This window comes from Girardinichthys multiradiatus, chromosome 23 (assembly GCF_021462225.1).
Source record: "Girardinichthys multiradiatus isolate DD_20200921_A chromosome 23, DD_fGirMul_XY1, whole genome shotgun sequence".
In the NCBI taxonomy this organism is placed as follows: Eukaryota; Metazoa; Chordata; class Actinopteri; order Cyprinodontiformes; family Goodeidae; genus Girardinichthys; species Girardinichthys multiradiatus.
This window is the reverse complement of record NC_061815.1, coordinates 4,757,333-4,781,389: the sequence shown is the minus strand read 5'-3', so window position 1 is coordinate 4,781,389 and position 24,057 is coordinate 4,757,333. Positions and strand designations below refer to the sequence as shown.

The following is a 24,057-nucleotide window of genomic DNA, read 5'->3' as shown; positions in this document are numbered from 1 at the left end:
GTGAAATATTTAGCATTTAAACTGCAACCTGAAAAACCTTTGTGGATAAGCTGTGGAAGGCTGTACACACAGCAACAAGGGTGTAAAATTAAGCTATTATAAATGCTGCTTGATGTTGTAAGTGTGATCAGGCTGTGGTTCTGGTATTAGGCCAGCATGGCCAGTCGTGCTTCAGATTCTCTGATAACAATTCTCTCACCACCACAGCTGGTCCATAAACTACCAGTGCTACTATCAGGCTCCTCCTTACCTCCATGAGGACTTTGATATGTTGACACCACCATGATCTCATCATTCAGGCTTCGAGCAACCTTATAACAGTCAGGGAACTGTCACGCTCCATCACATTGAGTTCTTGATCCACCCCAGAAGACTTTTCCAAAACTCTACAAACACCATCAAGGTTCTACTGATTTTGAACAATTTACAATCTCAATCAATCCTTATTTTCCTTTTTTAACCAAAAAACCTATTTCAAAAAATTATTAATTCTAGTCCCACCCTTGTTTAACATTTGATTTGGTTTAATTTAATGCACCATTGTCTGCGTGGGTGAAGAAATCTCTTCATCCAAGTGTAATGACATCTGCCAGACAATATTCACCCACAATAAAAACTCTTTCACAAAAGCCCACTATTCAATTGAAAAGAACAAACAGTTTCATGTGGTCCTAAAGGAGTCCATGCAGACTTGATCAGCTGCATGCTTTCCAGGGGACAATTTCAGTCACAGAGGGAAATACTGATGATTTGGTCTGATAGAACTTTTTTCTGACTTTTAAAAGATTGGAAGGCAAAACGGAAGGAACGGTAAACTTATTTCACAATATGTGAATATTTTAGCAACATGCATGCTCCAATCCTTTCCACTTAAACTTATTTCTCTCTTGTTTTAAATGCCCCATATCCTTGGAATATTCCAGATCATTGTTTCTATTCTTTATAGTAATCACCTCCTCCTCTTTTAGTTTTCTATCTTTGTCATTCATCCACATTTTGCTGTTCTTCCTTCGTCTCCCTCTGCACCCCCTCTCCATGTCATTAAGTCCTCAGCCTGCCCAAGCACTAAAACATGTAAAAGAGCTTCCGTTTTGGGAGAGATTTGTTTGTGGCATTAATAGTCCTTAGTTTTCCACATGGTTTCCCATCGGCCAGATACATTAGAAAGATAAGTGAGGTGCAACACATCTCGCCTAACATCCTCTCATCCTCTCATCCCTGCCTCATCTGTCACCCAGAGGCAAAGGAGTAATAAAGCAAAAAGCTAAGATAGGAAATAACAGCTAAGCATAAAGAAAGCAAACATTAGGGAGCATATGGCTCATGGACAAAATGGGTACTTTGACAATTTTCATTTACAGTTGCACCTTTTAGACTAATTGTGCATTTCAGTAGTTTTGTCGAGAAATTCCAATAATTTCTGTCTTTTTTAATCTTCCTCTGATACTTAAATTCACTATTTGTATTGCACAACCAATTCTAATGATACTATCCATGAGAACACGGTACCCCTAACCTATTGAACTTCAATGTATATTAATGGGATTTTATGTGACAGTAAAAGGAAAATGAGGGTTTCTAATTCAGATTTTACAAATTAAACTGAAAAGTGTGGCATCCATATGAATTCAGCGTCTTTTAATCTCATCCATCTAAATAAAATCCAGTGCAGCAAGTTTCCTTCAGATGTGACCTAATTTGTTAATAGGTGGAGAATCTATTGACAGGGACAACTAATGCTATATACTGTAAAATCTGTGCTTTATGGAAGAGTGGCAAGAAGAAGGTCAGGGTTACAAAAATCACAAGTATGATTCGAGGTTTGTACAATTCATATTTGGGCACACAGCAAACCTATAGAAGAAAGGTCTCTGGTCACATCAGCCAAATAAAACACTGCAGTATGTGCATCACCCTACTATCTAATTTCCCCTTGGGGATCAATAAAGTATCTTTGAATTGAATTGAATTGAATTGAATTGAATTGAATACAACCTCCCCAAGTTGACACATGTTGGCAGCATCATGCTGTGGGGCAGGAAGGCTGGTCAGAGATGATAGGATAGAGCTAAATAGAGACAAATTTTGTAATTAAACCTGTTAGAGGCTGTAAAAGACATGAGACTGGGGCAGAGGTTCACCTTTCTCCAAGACAACAGTCCCAGACTTATAGCCAGAGCTACAGAATCAGAATCAGAATCAGAATCAGAAAAGCTTTATTGCCAAGTACGTTTTTGGACATACAAGGAATTTGTTTTGGCGTAGTTGGTGCAATACAGTACAATGAAATGGTTTAGTTCAAAGTATATTCATGTGTTAGAATGGCCTAGTCAAAGTCCAGACTTAAATCCAGTTAAGAATCTACAATAAGAGTTGAAGGGTGCTTTTCATAAGCGTTTGTCCAATCAAACTGAGCTAGAGCTCTTTCTGAATGAAGATTCTGCAAAATATCAGTCTTTAGATGTACTGTATTGAACACCATCATTTGACTTTCTCTTCACAATATGAACAACCTTGTGTCACCCTATCAAATAAAATCCTGATTAAATAAACTGAAGGTTATGTTGTGGCTGTAATGTGAGAAAATGTGAAAAGGTTCAAGGTTATGAATGCCTTTACAAGGCACTGTGTGTGATGTCCAGACTCTATATCCCAGATCAAACGAATGGCTTTGATTTGTTACAACAAAAGGCATGAGGAAAGTAAGCTAAAAGCAAGCAATGCACACACTTAGGGAGTGGAGAACATTTTCATAGAATTCCCTGAACTATCCTCTTAGCTTTCTCCATCATCCTTTCTTCTTTCTCAGCACTCACTGTGCCATCACTTGGTTTTGTCACCTGCAGCCGACCTGCCTCTCTGTAATTAATCCAACCAGAGTGCGAACATTTTCAGGTCAGTTCCTCTCTCTTTCTTTTCTTCTTCTCAATCCCCTCTCCTCCTCTGTCACCCCCACTACCCCATTTAAGTTAATCACAGTTGTTCCCGGCAAAAAGCAGACGTTAACGGCTTGGTGCGTCAGGAATGGTCCTGCGCTCCCCGCCGCTAATCGGACCGTTACAACTGAGAAGCTTTGCATTATGCAAATCACTGGCCGGGAACAGGTGACATTTGTAGGGGAGCAGGGCGACAGGGCGATGGAGTCTGGCTGATTTAGACATTAGTCCCTGTCACAACGCAACACACAAACACACACACACATACCCACGCACTTGCTGCTCATTTGCATATGAACACAGCACACACTCTTTCACACACTAACAGAAAAGAACAGAAACAACTCATCAAAACTGCTCATAAATGGCCACTTTGGCATAAACCAACAATTAGCTAGCTCTGTTTTCTAAACTGATCCTACTGTCAGTATTTACTGCAGCAGTCTGGTATCCTCAGGGCTCGGTTGGGTCCAGGTATGACTTGTTCAGCACTCTTACTTTATTTCTTCCACTTTACACCAGAGGAAAGACAGGAAAGGATAGAAAGATAGTATTTAAATGAACTAGTAACAATTCGACAACTAATACAAAAATAATATTTTGGCAAAGCTTGTAAAGTATTTCAGATGCAAGCGTCCATAAGGTGAAAACTGTTTTTAGTTCTTTAATCAGATCAAATTGTTGCCTTGCCCTTGTTTTACAAGAAATAGAAATGGTAAAAAAGTAAGTAGTTTTTTCATCACACTCTGCTTTCTCTCAGAAGGTTCTATCTCAAGCTCTGGACCGAAGAAGCCTGGGAGCCTAAGGGTTTCATGCAGTATCTAAGCTATTCCTTGGACTGGCCTCTTCTGTATAAAGATCTCTGTGGTTGTTACTGGAATCTACTGGAACCTAGGGCTGAGCAGTTCATTGAGTTTTCATTTCATCCTCATTTTCAGCTCCAAACAAACACACAAATAACATAATCAAAAGGTGTTTTAGTATTATTGTCTTGACACCTTGACCAGCTCCTATGACTTCTGTGATGTGGAAAACATGGATGGAGGGCAATGTAAAACTCAGAACATTATGGAATTTGTTCTTATGTGGATGAGATCTAATGAATCACATATTAACAGAGAATGCTGCCTGCCCGCCTGATGTGACCGCCTGACTCAGGCTGAGGTCTCAGACTGACAATCGTTTGGTTATATTGTGGTTCTGATTTGTCCCATTATGGAGCAGCACTACTGGAGCAACTCTGAGTTTGAGGGTTTATGCTCCAGATTGCTCAGATGACCACTGAGGCCTAGACTTTTCACAGCTGTTTCCATGGTGATAAATCACTTCATTTGGATAAATAAATCCTAGACTCCAATAATAACTACTGCATTAGTTTCCATGATGTGGGAAGACCTCTGTTCGTTTTCTATTGTTTATCTGTTTAAAGGGGGGCACAAACGTATTTTTTACTATCTCTGTTTGTTGTCTTTGCCTGATTTGTGATCAAGTCTGTCCTGTAATTTATAATTAGTCTGCTCAATGTCTCTGTTACTTTACTATAGCCTCCCCATCCCCTTATCACGCACAAGCACTATGTAACATTTAGACATTCTGTCATCTTAACCACTTTTCTATATGTATTCATAGAGCATGGGCTGTTATAAGTCGGCATTATGAATGCTAACCAGATCTTTTAACCAATGACTGACTGACATTCCTACATATACAACCAATGAGCTGTAAGAACTCTGCTGGCTCACACACACACGGAGTGACAGGGTATAATAATACATGCATACCAATCTAAGCTGTGTCTGGCTGAGTGCTCCTCAACTGAACACATAACCATAATCATTTCATCAGAGGGAGGAGAATAAAACTCAGTGAATATGCAGAAGAGTGGGGGACAGAGGTGGAGGAGGATGAAGAGCAAATTGAGAAATAAAGAAGGGAGGAGAAAAGAGAAATAGATGGCAGCGAGAGCCTCTGTATTAACTTAGAAGTAAACAAAGTTAGAGATTAATAAGGTTTACTATACTGTGAATAATGTGATAAAGATGGGATTTTGCTGCTTCCTAATGTCCAAAAATACACTTAAAATGTCCAACACAAAGTGAAGAGATGTTCTCAGCTAGTTATCTTCATCTCATACCTGCGCTCCAACTTCTCACAGATGTACTACAGTAACAGTAGTTCAGTACTGAAGAAACATAGTTGTTACTTGTAATAAACATTATTTTGCTGGTGGTTATTGATTTAAGACTCTTCTTTAATGAGACATGTTAATGTGCTTTTTACTATTTTTTGTGTTTCATACAATATGATGTGATTAAAGCCTATTTCAGCTTACAGATAGCAAGAGGCAGGTTACAACCCGGACAGGCAGCCAGTCTATCATGGTGCCAGCATAGAGACAACCACACACACTCAGACCTAACAGGCAACTTAGAGGCACCAGGTAAAAATCTGACACACATGTTTTTGGACAATGAAGGGAAACCTAGGAATACAGAAACAAGATTTCATATCTACACAAGCTATGGCCCAAACCAAGACAACCCAGATAATTTCCCCATCAGCCAGTACAAACCCGTTGTCTCACGGGCTCAAACTCAACCCTGAGGTGTGAAATCCTTAAAAGGTTTGAAGTTTGAAACTTCAAATTGTTGATTCAGCAACCTGGATGGGTGTGTCACCATGGTTTTAAGAAAATGTAAGCAATGCTTTTAGCAAATGGTCAACATTTTGTTATGTAAGCCTCAATCATGTGTAAAAAATGGTTATTTACATTGGGTTCTTTTAGATCACAAGACATTTTACCAACTGCGAAACAGAGCGAGTTAGGCATATATGGATAGAGTAATGCTGGTTTAAAGGTTTCTAAAACAGTTTTCTCATGACTCACCATAGAAATCACAGGTCCAGATTGCTCAGTTTTTTGTTAATGTAACTTGCTGTTAGCTTGTTTGTTTTTTTTACATTCAGTTCTTTTTTTCTTGGGATTTGGTTGGGAAAAACATAAACCGTAGTTGACATGATTGTGTTCATATGAGAACCAATAAGGTCAGCTATTTATTTGCAAAACATTGAATTTCTCAGCTTTTACTATTTACAGGTGCAGTGCTGTTACAAAGTATTTGACCCTGACCCAGATTCCAGTTGTTTTTGCTTTTTGGTCAAATTTAAACATTTCAGATTATCAAATAAAATTTAATGCAAGGCAAAAATAACTTGGGTAAGCTCAAAAAATAGATTTCAAATGGTGATTTTATTAAGGGAAAGAAGCTATCCAAAACCTACCTGGCCTTTTGGGAAAAGCTCATTTTACCCCAAACCACATAGATTGTGCCGCCCTTTGGGGCAACCACTCCCCTTGAAAGTCTCTGAAAACTGTCAATGAGTCTTTTAGATGACTATGAAAGAACTTTAGCTTGATGCTTTTAGCAGAATTGTTTTATTTCATCCACATCGGAAGGTTTTGGAGCATGAACAGCCTGTTTAAGATGCATACAGCATCTCAGATTTAAGTCTAGACTTTGACAAGACCACTACAAAATTTTCATAAGGTTTTTTGAGCCATTTAGAGATGGACTTGCAAGTGTTTTTATTGTCCTGCTGCATAACTCAAGCGCTGTTAGCTTAAGGTGATGAACTGATGGCAGGACCGCCTTCTCCTTAAGGGTTTCCTTAATTATGGCAAATCATCCTGGTCCTGACCTTTTCTGAGATGCTCTTGCGGGGTTATACCAGATTTAATAAAACCCACACTTTCCAAGACTTCCCCTTTTGTTCCCCTCAGACCACAAAACATTTTCCATTTTAGACGGGCCTATGTCATCTTTTTTGCCAGTGGTGATGTTTCTTGGAACTGTGGCATTGTTCCTATTTTTACCCAGTCTCTTCCCTATACCAGCTTTATTTATAGAGTACTTTAAGCACCTACAGGAGCAAAGTGCTGTATACTGAATGACTGAAACAGCAGTGACATGAGCCGATATTGAATAACAGAATAAATTGTCATAATGGATAGTTTTAAGACTCTGATAAACACAATCACGAGGAAACCAGGGGCAAAGTTTAAACAGTTTATTCACAAACGTAAGTTCGTTCTGGAATCCGGACTGGATCAGCGGACAGGATTGGGATCTCACTCAGGGAGAAGAAGAAAAAAAAAAAGAAAAGAGTCTTAGAGAGCGTTTGAGGAAAGGTGGATCAATAATACCGAGTCCGTCAGGGTCAAGCTTACAGCAAATAAGCCCTTAGCCAGGTCAGGGAGGAATAAGTCTTTACCACGATGGTTGACTTTGACAGGAGGGTGCAGCAGCAGGAAGAAGTACTTCCTCGTTCTTCTGACTTTGTGCTTTACTCCATTCGTGGGCCCCATGGGGAAAACGATGATTCGTGGGAGGGTGGACAGGCAGGTGGAGGGTTCTCAGAAGCTTGATAAGAAGTTATTTCCAAAGACCTGAATCCAGGAGGGAGGCAGAAAGGAGACTTACGGCCAAGGTTTTTTGAGGCTTGAATTTCCACATTCATCTGAACTCGGCAGGAGACGTTAAGCCCACAGAAACTCCGGTAGAAACATTTCCTAGAGTCACAGGAGAAAAAACAAGATGATCAGAGAAAAAGTAGAAAACAGGGCTGGTGCAGCAGCAGAGGTCGAGCGGTTTACCACGCTTGCTGATGAGCAACAGCTGCGCCGCAGCACCTGCCGGTCACACCCTGAGTAGGAGGAAAAAACACAGCACAGACTGACTCAGCCTGCACACAACCACCGTTGATATGACATAAACAGGGTCTAAAATTAATTAAAACAGCCCTGTATTAAACTAATAAAAAAAACAATCATACAATCAGTTAGAATGAAGTCAAATGAAATAGATAAAAAAGTAACATTTAAAATGTTATAATTAAAAAAAACTATGTAAAAACATCTCAGATTGTGTCAATGACCAGGGAGAAGAGATGGGATTTATTAAGGGATTTAAAAGCTGACAGGGAAGGTGTGTGATGTCGAAGGGAAGGTCATTCCATAATTTAGGAGCTGCTAGATCAAAAGCATGGTCTCCTCTGAGCTCCCGCTTCATCTTCGGTACACTCAGGAACTGTCAATAAGCTGACCTGAGGAACCGGGAGGGTGTGTAGGGATGTTAAATCATGATCCTTAGTTAAGGTAGGTGAGGCGTGCAGAGCTTATTCTGGGTTTTCTGTGAACTCCTGGATGAGCTGTGGATTTGCTCCTGGAGTAACTTTGGTAGGTTGGCAACGCCTGGGGATGTCCACACCTGTTCCATGTTCTGTGGTCCAATGTCCTAAAGCAGAAATGGTTCTGTAATAATTTCCAGGCTGATAGATGTCAGTAACTTTGTTTGTCATCTGTTCTTGAAGGTTTTTAAATCGGGGCATGATGTGTTGCTTTCTGAGATATTTTAGCCTTCTTCATAATGTCAGATAGGCTCTTTATAAGCAATTCGAGCAAAACACTAATCAGGCATGAGTGTTTTTAATAAAAGTAACGCCAAAAAAAGTGGTTCAGCCCAGTTTATTTAATTTATTACTTTTTCAGGGCCAGTTTGTGTTGGATAACTTATTCCCTTGATGAATGAACACCGTTTAAAAATGGCTTTTTGTATTTACCTAGGTTATATTTGTTTCATTTTAAAATGTGTTTGATGATCCAAAACATTTAAGTGTGACAAAAACAGAAATCTGTAAGGGTTTGAATACTTTTTCCCAGCACAATATGTGTTTGAGTAAAATGAAGTTGTTTTTTTTTTTATTTTATTCTATAAATGTCAGACAACATTTCTCCCAAATTATGTGCATTTATTTGCAGAAACTGTCAAAACAACATAAATACAATATTTGAAGACACAAAAAAAGTTTATTTCATCTCTAAAGAACGATAATGTTTTCACTGAAGTCAGAAACCTTTTCAGTCACAGTTTCATGTGCCTGGGCATGATCTCCACCAGTCCTTCACATTACTGTTGAGTTCAGGTTATCACCTAATCAAGACCTCTGCTCGTGTTGGAATTCTACAGACACTGGAACTGAAGGCCTGTCATTCATGCATAGATGCTGATTCTAGAAAATTGTTTTATTGTGTTCCTTTAATTGTTTCCAGAGCAGTACGAGCTTGTTACATTGATCCTGGTCTTTGCAGAGGAAATGATGATTTTATTTTGTTTAATCAGATCAGTTGAGACCACGAAGTAATACAAGAAGAAGAAGAGTCAGCTTAGCATTCTGTGCCCTCACACATCCCTGCTCTCTTTTTGTCTCTGTGTGTCTGGCTAATTCAGCCTCTCGTTAACAACGCTTCTACAGCCAATTACCATAAATCCCTGTTAGCTGCTGCAATTAACAGTAACGAGGCAGCGCTGCATGTGTTTCTACTGTTGTAATTAAGCCAGTGTGCTGTTAATTAGCAAAATGTGAGTGGGAGGTTTTATGCTCGTTAGAATGTCCATTTCATTCAATTAGCACTGTCATTAACGAGGTGTCCCTGTTCTAACAAAGTTAATGCAGGGAGGAGGCGGCAACTGGACGATTAGGCTAGACAAACATGATGAGGAGCATGGCACAGAGCCCAGGAAACAATATATGGAGTGTGTGTGAGTAAAAATACACTGAGGGGTGTTCCAGTTTAACAGACTGCAAACGTACTGCAAAGACTTACATAAAACATGCAATAAAACTGACAGATTAGTGTCTCCCTGCATCGGTTCTTCAGTCTCTTCTTGGTTCAAATTTCAGTAGCATTAAAAAACTCATTATTTATTCCCAAAACTAAAAAGTAAAATCTAACATGTAATTTATTATTAGGACAGCACTTAATTCCATCGTACATTTCATATTGTTGGAACATTGTCTTTTCCCACAGTCTCTCCAGATTCTCCAGAGTATGTGTCCTTTTCTATGCTCTGCTTTCTTCAGCTCAGCCCACAGGTTTTCTGTAGCATAAAAGTCTATCTATCTATCTATCTATCTATCTATCTATCTATCTATCTATCTATCTATCTATCTATCTATCTATCTATCTATCTATCTATCTATCTATCTATCTATCTATCTATCTATCTATCTATCTATCTATCTATCTATCTATCTATCTATCTATCTATCTATCTATAGTCAAAATGCAAACTATGCCAAAACAAAACAAACGCAGATGTAAGGCACATCTCTTTCGTTTCACTCCCAAATGAAATCTCTCATTCCGCTGTCTAAACCTTTTCCCCAGACTAAATTATAATAGTGACACATCATTTAATCTTCTTTTTTATGTTTTCAGTGCCCACTCACCCATTTAGATGAAACGCACCAAAGGAACGCTAAACCTCCCATGGTGCATCAGTGATTAACTTTATATGGAAATTGCTCTGACATCTGAGAGATTAGGAGGAATTATGATATGACAGAGCAGGGAAGAACAGCAGAGTGAGCAGCAGAGAGCAGTGGTGGCTGTCATCACTTCATCTGTGTGAAATGTTCTGTTACTGTTCTGGGCTGATTAAAACCACCTTCAAGAACCCAGGAATTTATTTGTTACAGCACTTTTCCTATTAGTACTACTTTATAACAAATCTTAAGGAATAGTGCACCTGACTAGTTTTTTTGTATAATTTTGTGACACTGGTAACCTTTATGTTGTAAGCTGACTGATAGGAAATGGTAATTTTATATTCATTTTTAAAAGCCTAACCTGGGATTTGGCCTGTAAACTAGAGGGCCTATGGACAGGCTTTTTTTTGGCAGCAGAGGCCTTTATTTTTCATTTTTTTCATAGTAGGCAGACAGGAAAGAGGGGCAGAGAGAGGGGGAGGCATTTGGCAAAGGTTGTTGGGTCTGGGACTCGAACCCGGGACAGCTGCATCGAGGACTATAGCCTCCACACATGGTCGCGCGCCCAACCCCCACACCACCAGCGCCGTGCCCCTATGGACAGGCTTTCTAAGTGTATCATTGTTTTATGTCTTGTCCCGATCAAACAAACTATACATAAAATAACAGTGAAATAATAGAAATAAAATGGTGAAATGAAACTGCAGAGTTAAATTGGTGTCTCCCAGTAAGTGAGTGGTGCTTAGGGACCCTCTGCCACATTCTAAGGATTTCTCTAATTAAGGATGATTATGCTTAATAAATTAAATCCAATTAGGCTTCTGTAATTAATTTTAATTATAGCACAGACCTATACAGAGTTGCTATCATAAGAATGTGATTTTCAAATAGGAAGTTATATATGTTACTCTTGCTAAATAATAAGCAGCAAGTTTGCATAATGTTCTCATTAACCATCATTTAACACTGACTACAGCTACAGCGCCCTCTTCTGGCTAAATCACAGGTCAGATACATGGCCTGGGTTAAACTGGTTTTAATTCCTGCTGCGTATGTACTGAAAGGACAGAAACTTATCAACAAATGAAGAACAAATGCTTCTCCTCTTCTTCTTTTATTTCTCTCTCACTTTCAGCTCTCCTCATCCCTCTCGCTGCCATTTTTCCATCTCTCTCTCACTTTTACTTCTTGTAACAGTTTAGGTTTCGTTCACATCTCAGTCTGACTCCAGCTCACAGATCTCAGTGGGTGCTGGGAAGATAGAACAGGCTAGATGTCAACACAACAAAACAACATCAGTATGTTTGATTCTCATTTGACTCAAGACATCAGCTGATGTTCACACCAGGCCTCTTTGGACTACTCCTCTGATCTGCTTGGCCTTATGTTATGTCAGCTCAAACTAATGCTGTTGTTACAAGTTTTTTATAAAGATATTACCAGTATACAAACAGCATGCAAAAAGGGTTAGTTTTGACACAGGAGCTCCTTAGCTTGTCTGTGTCTCTATCCTGTCTCATTCCTGCTACTGGAGGTCTCTGCCTATTATTGTTGCTGATCAGCTGAAGGAGTGCATCTGTTTTTTTGATTATACTATTTTTAGATACAGTGCATTTGTTGTAGCTAAAAGGTCAAAAGTCCATAGTTTCTAGACATAAATTCCTGAATTTTGTTCAGAAAAATTCTAACATTCTGGCCATTTGAGCACAAATTATTAACCTTCAACTGCTTTAAAGGTAATCCACTTTGTTATCTGTAGGTTGCACAAATTGTGAAACAAAACAATGCTGATTGGCTTATGATTTTGGAGTGTGCAAAGGGCCATTTCAATGACTTTTTTGACTAAAATTAATCAGCTCTGTTTTAAAATCTGTACCTCTTGGATCTGTAAGGACATGTAAATAATGACTGGAGCATTCATTTAAGCAGTTCGAGAACAGTCATCAGTCATTTTTGGCAGTCAGTCATTTTCTATACCATTTCTTCCATAGTGGGTCGCGGGGAAGCTGGTGCCTATCTCCAGCAATCTGTGGGCGGGAGGCGGTGTACACCCTGGACAGGTCGCCAGTTTATCGCAGGGCAACACACAAACAACCATGCACACACTCATTCACACACCTAAGGGCAATTTAGATTGACCAATTAACCTAACAGGCATGTCTTTGGACTGTGGGAGGACGCCGGAGTACCCGGAGAGAACCCACACATGCACGAGGAGAACATACAAACTCCATGCGGGAAGATCCCTGGCCGGGAGTCGGACCCAGGCCCTCCTTGCTGCAAAGCAACTGCGCCACCATGTTGCCCAATTTGAGAACAATAGAAGTTAGTGCTTTGATTGACGTTTTAACCAAACACAGTTGAAGAATCACAAGTCCAGGTCCACCTGAATTCAAAGTTGTGACATAGTGTGAACAGTCATGGGAGGAAGCTGGAGTACCCGGAGAAAACCCACACCTGCACATATAAACTCCATGCAGAAAGACCACAAGCCAGGATTGGAACTCAGGAGCTTCTTGCTGCAAGGCAACAGTGCAACCAACAGTGCCATTGTGTTGCCCCATTCCTATCCAGACCTGGAAAATGCTAATAGCTTATTCCATACAGTCCAGGCTGTGCTGGAAGTCTGTAGACAGGTTCTAAAGTGTGACATTTCTTCTATTGTTCTTGCTCAAGTTCTGTTGTGAAAACTCTGCAGGGTGTTCTAAGACATGTCAAGTGGAGAATGATCACTCATCATAATAATGGATGACCACTGGGACATCTGTGGCTCACCTGAATTAGTGGTTCTATTCATAAATTGTGGGTTTGATTCCAGCTTCCCTCGTGCCACTTGTTTAAGTGACGTTGGGTAAAACACTGAACCTGAACTTGTCCACTGAAAGTGTATTGCTGTTTAAATGTTACTCTGAGTGTATAAGGGCTTTGATTGGTCTTTATGAAAGGAAAAGCATGACATTAGTTTAGTCTTCATGATATGATTAGGTCACTACTTTGATCACATTAAAAATGTGTCACGTTGTAAATGTAATTACTGTCAGACAGACAGACACACGAACGAATGCACACAGCACACACACACTCACACACAGATAGGAATGACCAGTGCCCCCATTCAGCCCCAGTATCTACCTTGACAGGCTGATTACATTTAGGGAACAGAAACTGGACCATTGAAATGCTTTGACTATACTGTGTGTTTCTGTTCTTAAAATTTATATGTGTCACCCTATGTGTGTGTCTGTGTGTGTTATGGTGTGTATACGTGTATTGGCTGCTGATAAATGGGCACCTCTTTAAAGAACTTATCTCTTTAAGTGTTGCTGCCGTGAGGGATGACATCATTTGGATCCCCCTGGCTAACTGGCTGCCATGACAACACCTCACCAACCTATCCATTTACCAGATGGCCTGATAGTGTCTGGAAACAAACACACACTCACACATACTAACACACAGGTAATAGAAGGCCATGAAGAAATTACAGTCAGCTCTCAGTTGTGATACACACCCAGCTGTAATGGAAACACACAGGCACACAATGCAAACACACACACTCAGACACACTGATAACATACACCATGTTGCAGGTATCTTACAAACACACACACCCTAAAGCACACCTCCCTGCCCCCTCCCTCCTCTTATCACAGCTTAACAGAGGAAAAAAAGCGTTGAGGGGTAAAAATTAAGTATTGATCAAATTAGCAGTTTTTTAAAGTAAGCATCACGCATGTATGGGTGTGTGTGTGTGTGTGTTTGTGTGTGTGTGTGTGTGTGTGTGTGTGTGTGTGTTTGTGTGTGTGTTTGGGTGTGTGTGTGTGTGTGTGTGTGTGTGTGTGTGTGTGTGTGTGTGTGTGTGTGTGTGTGTGTGTGTGTGTGTGTGTGTGTGTGGCGGTGGTGGACTGGGATGAGATGGGGAGAGTCAGAGCTATTTAATGAATGAAGCCATCAAGCTCCAAACAAAGTGGAAAGGCGAGAAGGACACCTGACCCACATCACACACACACACACACACACACACACACACACACATAAGATACCCTTGCAAGTCCATTCTAACAAGAATACAAACAACAAGTAATATGACAAAAGCTATTCAGTTTCAGTTATTGAAGGTAGCTGTATAAGGGTTGTTTGGATGGAGATTGGTTTAAAACAAAGATCAGATGTGGGCCTTTTCTGTCTGTGTGTATTGATGGCAGGGGCTTGATAAATGAGCATCTGGCTGCTAATTGGCCCTGTCTGTGGGAGAGCTTGGATCAGCAAGGACACCAACCACTAGAGGCCCTCGACCCCACAGGACTGCATGGTCAAGCTGTTGGACTCGTCTAAGACCCAGCATCAGTGTGATGCTGAAACAAGGCTGTGGACAGCTATGGATCAGTGGGGAAGGGCCATGGCCAATCAGGAGGCTGTCAGGTTGAATCCAAACTTCCCAACCACATGTCCAAGACCCTGAACCCCACGATGCGAACTGGTCTGCTTATCAGTGTCTGAATGAGTATTTATTTGCACAGCAGGATAAATGCAGTGTAACAGACCTTTAAGTGGTCAATCAGATTAGAAAACTACAACAAAAGTAGAGTCTAGTTACCATTTACTTGGATGTGGAACATATTGTTTTAAAGAACACAATGCAGCTTAATTTACTGTAAAACCGACCAGCTGATGTTTATCGGCATATCTGTTTGACTTCATTGGAAATAAATCTCAAGTCTTTAACAGAAGACCATGAGTTTGGTTTGGAGACAGTATCAACATTGGCCATTAACCATGATGGATTTCTGGAATCAGTGACTGCTTTTTTGTTGTTTGTTTTCTATGTCTTATTCTAAGTAAATGGTTTATGTGTTAATTTTTGTTTTCTGTCTTTGACTACATTTTAAATTCATCAGTAAGTGCATGTGTACAGCTGAAATGTATTTACACACACTGCAATAAAATACACATATTTCCTTAGTATTTGGTGAAAGCCTTTTTAACTTGGTCCAAATGTTTTACATTTCCTTCCACAAGCGTCGAACAATAGCTTTCTAAATGTTTGACCCATTCTTCCCGATAGATCTGGTATAACTGCATCAGGTTTGTAGGCTGCCCTGCTCCCACACACCTCTAGAATAAACACGATTCAGTCACAGTTGCAGACCTTTGAGGTCTACTCAAAGCAACAGTTTAAACTTTGCTAAGTTAGCAGCAGGTCTGTGGTAAACTGACAGCACAGCCACACAACCACTACTTAGAACAAAAGGTCATGGGAACACACTTTTCAATTATTGTTGCTTAGCAGACCAAGTTAAAAGACATGAATGGTAGAACCAACACGAACGCCAACTGAAGACAAGCCTTGGTAACAGGATCCAATGGGAACAACCCAGATTCGACTAGATATACTACACCTCTGTAGTCATAAAAGAAATCAGTTTTGTTTTGAACCGAGCCATTGGTGTGATTGCTTCAAACTAATTTTTCAAACTAAATCCACTCTCTCTAACCATCTGTCCATAATCCATCCATATGTTCCCAAAGTTGCCATTGTGATCATTAGGCAAGGACAACCTTCTCCGTTTTAGTGATGTTTGCAGCTTTAATTAAACATATCAGACTGTAAAGCCTTCTTGGTCCAAAGAGCTCCTACAGCGGCAGAACCTCATGAGCCAAACTAAGACTGGGACTGAGAGCCAAATTCATTCTCTCTAGCTACTAGCCTGAATCTGGTTAACAAAGTCGGAACAAGAAAAACTGTATACATTGAGCAGACCTTTAAACAAGACATATCTTTTTATGGTTTAATCTTCTTTAAAGGGGAAAAATGATAACAATCTGCAACAATTTTCTATCCCTCTGATGACCATTAAAGTGTCCAGGAGCATCTAATTTCACTCAGCCAGCCAGAAAACCTTGGGTTAGTGAAGACAACTGCTATAAACTGCATGTCCATAGATAAACTGCCTAGTGAGTGCAGACAAGAATATCTGACTGCTTGTTTTTTTTCCTTGTGCAAAATCCCCGTAAAGCACAGATAGTAGACAGAAATTCAGAATCAAACTCATTGTACATTGTTATATTACAGAGAACCTTTGCTAAGATTACTTTTTAAAATAATTACTGACATAAAAATATAATTTTGAAATTCATTATTTATTGATTAATTTTATTATTTTATGTCTGGTTCAAGTGAAATGCTACAGTGTTTTTTTAGCACATTTCATAAAATGAGAAGGAGTCTGCTCATTTCATGGATGTGCTTTAGTCTTGTTACCCATTTATGAACCTACCATGCCACTCTTCACCTCCATTTAGTTTCCTCCAACAGCATACTAATGTTCCCTGGCCTCTGCATGGCGTTTTTATAGCATACAGCAGAACACACTGCTAAGTTACTGATAGGAGCACCCTGCATGTCCAGATCGGCAATTGCTCACCCTTGAAATAAGTAGATGTGCCTTTAGAGCTCTATCCCCTGTACTAATGGTAGATTTCACAGACAGAATAAGTCAAATAAATGCTGGACAGCACAGGACACCAGGATGAGCTATCTGTTCTGCCTCTATGGACCTCACACTGCATATTCAGACTGGAAACAATACAAACACACTGACCCCACTGACCTGGCATTCAAGCCCTTCCACACACACACACACACACACACACACACACACACACACACACACACACACACACACACACACACACACACACACACACACATTACCACATCACAGAGACACAAGAGGAAACTTATTAGGTTATTATCTTTCCGCCCCATAAAATAGGAATAACTTAAAGCGGTGCTGCAATTAATAACCCAACTATAAATCTGAATATTCGACATGAATATTATTCTAGATTACACACACACACACACACACACACACAGATCAGAAGGGTGTTTGAGAGCAGGGAGAATGATAAAGCCATCAGAGAACGTTCTGGATGAATTGCGCCAAACGGGAATGCGTGCATCAGAGCATTTGAGTGTGTGTGTGTGTGTATGGCCCTTAAGAGTGTGTTCTGCATGGTGGCTTATGCATCAACATACTGATGCATTCACCAGCTCCTCAACTGTGCTGAGGGGGCCCTCCCCTATTCTAACGCGCAGGATGCACAGGTTAAATCAATGCTCTGTAACCTCCAACACTAACACACTCACACACACACATTGTAAAGTCATTTACTATGACCTTGCAGCCTTTTTGGTAATAGAAAGACATATACACACACACTCACGCACACTCTTACATTTCGCCAATATAGAAAAACAACATACTCAGGTTTGTGCTATTACAATCCAGATCCTCTTTAACATTTTAGAAATTCTCAGGAGTCACAGTAACAAATGGAACTCTGACCTCCTGAGAAGCCACATTACTGCTTTAGAATCTTCATATGCTTAACCATGTACATAGTCTGTGTTAACTAGCGTGAACAGGTGGCCTTTATCACACTGCAGTTTTAAGCCTCTGGTCCCATTCAGATGACAGCACACAATCTGACTGGCTCTAGTTTTCTAAAAACAGCATTGCAGAACAAACACTTTTTAATGTCTATCTTATTTGTATGTAGAAAAAATGTATTACTAAAAACTCTTATAAGGAGCTGTTTCTGATTTCTATCGAAATTTTGTTTTTGGAAAATGGGCCGGTGAACCTGCTATCATCAAAAAGCATTGATTTTCAGAAGTGTAACAAGGAATTTCCCCAATATGTAATGCTGTCTGGGCTGTGTGCAGGTTGGTGTGTTATCTCTCACTCACTCCCTACAGGATGCGACTGGCAGGTGCAGCTCCACAGGTGTCTTCCATGAGGACTAATTAGGAGGGTGTTCTGCATGGCGGTACTAAAACGAAGAGGGAGGCGTCAGATCGTTAGCTCACACAGAGTGGATTCTCCTCCGACGTTGGCTTCTCATGCTCCTGTGCTCTGTTAATTCTGTTGAATCTCACTGAAACCACCTCGGAGAAAAACACCAGCTGTCTGTCTCCCTTCCGCTCTTCGAACCAACCTTGTGGAAACAAGAGAACCATTCTCCCTGCCATCCGCTCACCTTCCTGTCCACCCTCCACCTCACTCTGGAAGCATTTTGAAAAGGATCCAGGTGACAGAGAGACACAGCTTCCCCACAGATTCACACCATGGAAGAGAGTGAGGAGGCTCTAAAGCCTCCTAAAGGACTGTTTTGAGACTACAGTGTGGGAGGTAGGGAGGATATTGACAACCTTGAGACCTGTATTACAGATTATATTAATTTCTGTGTGGATAACATCGCACCCACCAGAACAATAATCCATCCATTACCCCAGAGGGTAACACAGCTCTGGAAATCCTCTTGTGTGGTACCTGTGCCTAAGACTCCTCATCCAAAGGAGTTCAACAGCTACAGGCTGGTGGCTCTGACATCCCACCTGATGAAAACCCTGGAGCAGCTGGTCCCTGCGCAGCTTCGGCACCTGGTGAGCTCATCACTAGATCCACTTCAGTTTGCCTACCAACCTGGCATCGGGGTAGATGACGCTGTCATTTACCTCTTACAGTGTTCCCTTTCTCACCTGTAGACCACCAGAAGCACTGTGAGAATCATGTTTTTTGATTTCTCCAGTGCATTCAACACCATCCAATGCACAATCCTGAGGGACAAGCTGGAGAACAAAGGAGTGGAACATCACCTTGCCTCATGGATCCTAGATTACCTCACAAACCAACCACAGTATGTGAGAACTCGGGGCTGTGTGTCAGACAGGATCATCTGCAGTACAGGGGCCCCACAGGGAACAGTTCAGGCACTGTTCCTTTTCACCATCTACACTGCAGACTTTTCCTACAACTCCACCAGCTGCTTCCTACAGACGTCCTCTGATGACTCCGCAGTAGTTGACCTTATCACAATTGGGGATGAAAAGGAGTAAAGAGAACTGACTCTGGATTTTATGGACTGGTGCGGGCAGAACTACCTCCAGGTAAATTCTGCAAAAACCAAGAAGCTGGTGGTAGACCTCTGCAGGCACAAACATCCTCCACTGCAACCACTGAACATCCAATGTACAGGCATTGAGGCTGTGGAGAACTAAAAGTACCTTTGGGTTCATCTGAACAATAAACTGGACTGGACTCATAAGTCAAAAGCCCTCTACAAAAAAGGGCAGAGGAGGCTGTACCTGCTGTGGAGGCTCAGGTCATTTGGAGTGCAGGGGCCACTCCTGAGAACATTTTATGACTGTTGTGGCATCAGCCATAGTCTGCTGGGGCAGCAATATCTCTGCTGGGGACAGTAAGAGACTGAACAGGCTGATCCGCAGAGCCGGCTCTGTGCTAGGATGCCCTCTTGACATAGTGGAAGTGGTGAGTGACAGAAGAATGGTGGCAAATCTGTCATCCCTGTTGGACAACATCTCCCACCCCATACAGGGGACTCTACAGCTCCTTCAGTGGCAGGCCGCTGCATCCACATTATGGGAAGGAGAGATTTCAAAGGTGCTTCCTTCCAACTGCTGTCAGACTCTACAACAAAGCTCTTGCAGCTAATCGCTCAAAATGCATACTAAAAAACTCACACATACAACAAACATAGTAGTTTTTGTTGATGTGTAATATTTTTCTCTGTGCAATTTACGTTTACACGTACACGTGTATGTGTATATACTGTATGATTGTTTGTATGTGTGTGTGTGTGTGTATGTGTATATATATATATATATATATATATATATATATATATATATATATATATATATATATAATTTGTTTTTTTTTATTCCGTTCGGTTTTACATTTCTAGTAAGCTTCTGTCAGGCTACAGTTGTCCTGATCTAATCCCAGGTACTGGTTCAGGGTCCAAATGAAGGCTTGTTTAGGTGATACATCTTCACATCTAAGTTAATCTGTCGAGATCAATGTGTGCCTCAAGGTTCTGTACTAAGACCAAATCTCTTTTTCTACACACATGATCAAATTTGGATCAAATTATCTACTAATATGATCTCTGATTTAATTTTTACACCAATGATACACAAATCTACATTACCACCACACCCTACTGTGAGTGAACCCCATCCCCCCCTTCACATTATCTCATCAATAACACAAATAACTCTAAAGACTGAATGTCTCCTAATCTGCTCCAATTAATTTCTAAACAGTGGCCCAAAAGACACTAATGTCAAATCCTCTGGCATCCGACTGCTCTGCCTTTTTTGTACACAAGACTGAATGTTTTTACTGACAGGGCTTTCAGTGCGGTAACCCTACTCTGGAATGTTCTTCATGTCTACATCAACAGGGCCTCATAACAGACCATATTCAAAAAATGGCAAATATTTGTTTTGTAAACTAATATCTTTAAATAATTATATTTTTTCTCTCACTAGGCCCTGCAGCGATATTGCTTTATATAAATTGCTACATAAATTTAAATGATCATTGTTCATTTATTAATTCTGTTTGAACCACTATCAAACTAGCAAATTGTCTGTTTTTTTTATAAAAACAGAACGCTCCATTGTTCACTGGAGGTAAGACACACAGCCCCACTTCTAATAAAAAGCCAAACTATCCCTTTCAGCTAAATGACTCTTTTTGCAACCCCATATATATGTGTGTTCACATCCACACTTAAGCACCTCTAACCCTCATGCGATCTTTGATTCAGATGGTGCCAAACATGCTATCATTCTCTCTCATTATCTCTCTTGCACACACAGCCCTGACAAAGTGGGGTCAGTCCCACTGATCACAGCACCACTTCATGTCCCTCATTCTCTCAGTTTCTGTCCCTCTTTATGTCTCACGATATGTTGTTAGGCCTTTGGCCCTTCCTTCCCGCTCTTTGATCTATGTTCTGCTGCTCAATCTTTTAGTTCCAACACTCTCCTCCAGCCGTGCTTCAATTCCCCATAAGCAGATAGCATCAGAGCAGAGGAAAAAGCTCCATGTCTCTGTTTCACACTCACACACATCATAGCCTGCTCAGTAGGTTGACAGATGTAGTGGGACAATAAAACAGTTTGTAATAGAGGTAATATGATTTAAAATACTATCTATTAACCTGGATAGAAGTGTCAGGTGTGCATATATGTGTGCAGGAGATAAAACAATGAAGATGGCAGAGAGAATATAGCGCTGAACATCTAAATCACAAACACAAACAAACTCCAACTCATCCTATTAGACAACACAGATCTCACCCATGCAGCCGTCCTATAAAAATACAGTAAATGCAAAGCCAATGAGAAGTCAGATCCCTATGTCACATGAGTGCCTGTGATAAGTGAGAATAAAGTAAGCTCTGAAGGAGCTGGTATACAGCACGAGCTCATATACACAGAAACCTTTTCAACATCAGACATGCATCCTGAATAATTCAGCATGGACAAATATACCCTCAGTCATTTAGAATTGCATTAAACTACAGATGGGCCTCATTTGACTTTATGTTAACCCGCTCAGCTACAATGCTAACTCTTGACAGTCGCAGATGGAAATAGACTGGTGGCTTTCCATATTCACTTCTCCATCTTAAGGCCTGGCTTCAGTCAGCTAAAAGCTGATCTTACTGATGCTGCATGTTCCCGGAGAACAGAACTGAAACGGGTCCAGTTCTGTCAGTGCCTTTGTTTTGTTATTGGAGCCATCATGTGCTATGAATTAGGGTCTGGGAATGACGTCCCATCTAACTTAACCTGGTCTCAGTTGCAAGTTTAAAAAACTGTCAAGGTTTTTCCAGTTGTGCTGAGTAACTAGGTTAACTAGTATTGGCAATACAAGCTCGTATCACCGCATTTCTTTGTGTTTCATTCAGACACTAAATAAACAGTGATGTGGGTGATTTCATGAAAAACAAATAGCAGAAGTGCAAATCAGTATTTTATGAATACAACCTTCACTCGGATTTATGAGCATGGCAGATATATTGTACCTTGAAGTCAGGGCTGGTGAGAAACAACAGTGGAAACTCTGACTTTAGATGGTATTTCAGTAGAATGTTTTGACTTGAACATTAAAATATAATTCTTTTCCTTTTTGTGGTTTTCTGCTTTTACTTTCTTATTATATTTCTTCTTATTAATACAGTTTGAATATTATTATTTAATAAATGTGGGCTTGCATTGAACTGTCTATCCATTGATAATCACTTTAAATAATTTCTGCCCCTTTTTGAAATACAGATGCATTTTGATTAATTGTAATTTCCGTTTCACACAGTTATAACTGAAATACTTTATTCAATCTGGGTCTGTACTAACCTTTTATATTCTCAGCCGAAAAAGGACAGAAAATGATTAGAGTCAGAGGGAGAAAACTGGTGAGTAAAAGGGGAAAAATACAGAGCCATAAGCATCGGCCACACAGATAGCCTTTAGATGGAGTAAAAACCTCTGGGCGTGCAGAGAAGATAGAAGACATATCAACATGGACAGAGAAAATAAAAGAGCTGAGGAAAAACAGAGGACTGTTTGCAGAATCCAATTGAGCTGACACTTTTCCAGCCACATACCATTTTCTGTTGTTTACGGCTTTATGAGTTGGCGTGTCTGTGTTTTCAGGGCTGTGTGCGTACTGCGTAGAGGCTGACCTGTGTGTGTTTGTGTATGTGTGCGTGATTGAGGCTGATGGATGTTGACAGCTGCGGAGAATCACTTTCCTGTTGGTAAAACACCATATTGACCCTGTAGCCCCTCCGTAGGCAGAGGTTAGCTGTGCTGAAGCCCGGCAGGCAGAGTGGGGATGACATCCAGCTGAGAGCTGAGTGTTGTGCTTGAACCCACAACATTACTCTGACCCACAGTGAACCTGGACACGCACCAACACAAACCATCCATTGAACACCCCACACCAAGCACTGCTAGAAAATATATTGAGCCAATAAAGAGGGTTCTCAGGTGATGCCCCCTGCTGTTGCCATGTTGGAGTTCTACACAGAAAAGGTGAAGATTATCACTTAAACTAGAAAAGATCAACAAATGAAAACATTATTCCTATCAGTCTTCTATAGGGGGAGCTGTTTACAAAAGATTTTAAATCTGCACTAGAGACATTTCTTCAATAAACTAATTTTGTTGTTCTGAAATGTCTTATTTTTATATTTATTGCATGAACAATAACTATTGGGGATAAATGTCTGCATGGGTAGCTTAAGACAGCACTGTGTCTTTAGGAATCATTATAAATCCTGAAATGTAGACAAACATATCCACGTATATTATGTCTGTGTAACTTATATGTTGAATGAGTAGCAGTGTTGCGCACAAGATGAGAAATGAGCGACTTAATCCAAGCAGTTTACACAGACTGGAAAAAAAATGCAGTGATCAACCCTTTTTCTGAGGAGTCTTAGATAAACTTTTAAATTTTAATGTCAAATTATTTCCTCCAACTAAGCAATGATTGTTAGTGGATCTAGCATGCTCTGACCCTGTGAGATTTCTGAGAAACTGTGCAGCACAGAGTCACTTCTAGTAAATAATATTTATCTACAGCAGCGCCACCCAGGGGACGTTGTATTACGTGCACTACTCAGTGATGTGAATCAGGATAAACAATCAAAGACAAGTTTTCAGACTTTTACAATGCCATAAATATGGTGGTAGAAGAAAGTCATGGTAAAAATATGAATGTTACAAACTTCCTCTGTTTACAGTGATCATTAACTGATTTAGCAGTGTGAACACTGTGAAATGATCACAAGTTTAGCGTGCTTTGCCGCCGTTAACATTACTGTGTGATATTGGCACATTAAAACGTTGCCATTGTGGTCCTTAATATTATTGTAGTCACTCCTGAGTTTTAGCAAAAACCTT

General features: G+C 40.4%; 1 long non-coding RNA gene across 1 annotated transcript; it reads right to left on the bottom strand.

The window, feature by feature from the left end:
• Positions 1 to 6,989: 6,989 nt before the first annotated feature.
• LOC124860995 lies at positions 6,990 to 7,668 on the bottom strand. The gene is made up of 2 exons (XR_007036535.1): positions 7,591 to 7,668; positions 6,990 to 7,506 (listed from the first exon to the last, which is right to left on the bottom strand). It is a non-coding gene; the product is annotated as an uncharacterized LOC124860995 (long non-coding RNA).
• Positions 7,669 to 24,057: the final 16,389 nt, after the last annotated feature.